This window comes from Orycteropus afer, unplaced genomic scaffold, assembly GCF_000298275.1.
Source record: "Orycteropus afer afer isolate SDZICR_OR568_19922 unplaced genomic scaffold, OryAfe1.0 scaffold00202, whole genome shotgun sequence".
NCBI classification, from domain to species: domain Eukaryota; kingdom Metazoa; phylum Chordata; class Mammalia; order Tubulidentata; family Orycteropodidae; genus Orycteropus; species Orycteropus afer.
Genome location: NW_006921789.1, coordinates 2,947 through 5,003, shown reverse-complemented (window position 1 = coordinate 5,003; position 2,057 = coordinate 2,947).

The window sequence follows — 2,057 nt, the reverse complement described above, 5'->3', positions numbered from 1 at the left end:
CTTTTGAGTTTTGTTCCATATTGTTCTCCCTCTCTATCCAGGATCTCCTACATAGATACCCCTCTGAGGGGTTGACAGTGGTAGTCAGGCACCATTTAGTTCTTCTGGTCTCATAGTTCTGTAGGCTGAGGATCTCATGGTGTACCAGTTGCGAGGACTAATTGTTTCCATGAATCTTTGGTTTTCTTCATTCTTCTTTGTTCTGGATGAGGAGAGACCCATTGTAGCATCTAGATGGCTGTTTGCAAGCTTTTAAGATCCCAGTAGCTACTTGCCAAAGTAGGAGGTGGAACAATGTTTTGTGTAGAATGTTATGACAACCGAGCTTGATGTCCTCTGTGACTATGATCCCTAGCCCACCGGTTCAACTACTCACTCCTACAGGGTAGTTGGCTGTGACCAAGAAGTGACTACAACCTTGTCTCTTGTCAGGTCTACTATACCCATGGGAATTCTTACAGAACATACACATACACTTGTAGAACCATTGTGTGCCAACCCTACACGTGGTCTTGGGTACACTACCTGCTGCATAGACCTACCTAGTTCAGCCTATCCACCCATCTATCCACCCATATACCCATGTTTGCTTTCACTGACAACACAGTACTGTATGTGCAAAAGGGTTCATCTTTGTTGCTGCACCTCCCATGTACCTATGTCTTCTTCCTCAATGCCACCATGTTGATCACTCACATTTGGCACATTGCCCTTTTCTTCCCCTAAATCAATACTTATGTCTACCTATCTAAAAATGTGTTCTCGCCTCCCCGATAACCAACAAAAAAAAATTTCTTTCCATATATAAACCGTTCCTTGACTTTTACAATAATGGGCTAATACAATATTTGTCCTTCTGTGATTTACTTATTTCACTTAGCATAATGTCCTCCAGGTTCATCCATGTTATGCAGTGATTTGTAGATTCTACATTGTTCTTTAGGGTTCCATAGTATTCCATTGTGTGTATGCACCACAGTTTGGTTATCCATTCCTCAGTTGATGGGCAGCTAGATGGTTTCCAACTTTTTGCTATTATAAATAGTGCTGCAATGAACATGGGTGTGCATATGTCTGTTCTTGTTATGGCTGTCACTTCTTTAGGATATATACCTAGTAATGGAATGGCTGGATCAAATGGTATTTCTATTTCCAACTTTTTAAGGAATCACCGTACTTCATTCCACAGTGGTTGTACCCTATTAGAGTCTCACCAGCAATGTATGAGAATCCCAAATTCTCCATATCCTTGCCAGCATTTGTTATTTTCTGTCTTTTTGAACTTCGCTGTTACTGCTTGGGCAAGATGGTATCTCATTATTGTTTTGAACTGCATCTCTCTAATGACTAATGATCATGACCATTTCTTCATATGTTTGTTGGCCACCTGAATATCCTCCTTGGTGAAGTGTCTATTCATGTCTTCTGTGCATTTGTTAATTGGATTATTTGTCTTTTTTTTATTGAGGTGTTGGAGTTTTCTACAAATTCTAGATATAAGTCCCTTGTTAGATATGCCATTGCTGAATATTCTTTTCCAATCTATAGGTTCTCTTTTGACTCTTTTGGAGAAGTCTTTGGAAGCACATACAATTTAATTTTTAGAAGGTCCCATTCATCTAGTTTCTCTTCTGCTGTTTGTGTATTTTGGGTTATGTTTGATAGTCTGTATATGCCATATATCAGGACTCCTAAATTTGCTCCTAGTTTTTCCTTGTGTAACTCTATAGTTTTAGATTTTACATTTAAGTCTTTGATCCATCTAGAGTTAGTTTTTGTGTATAGTGTGAGGTACAGATCTTGTTTCATTTTTGGGCAAGTGGATATCCAGTTTTGCCAGCACCATTTATTAAACAAACATTCTCTCTTCTCCATTTAATGGATTTAGGCCTTTTGTAAAACATCAGCTGACCGTGTATCAATGGATCTATTTCTGGGTTCTAAATTCTATTCCATTGGCCTGTGTGTCTGTCATTGTACCAATACCAGGAAGTTTTGACTACAGTGGCTGTATAGTAGGTTTTGAGATCTGCCAGTGTGAGATCTCCTACTTTGTT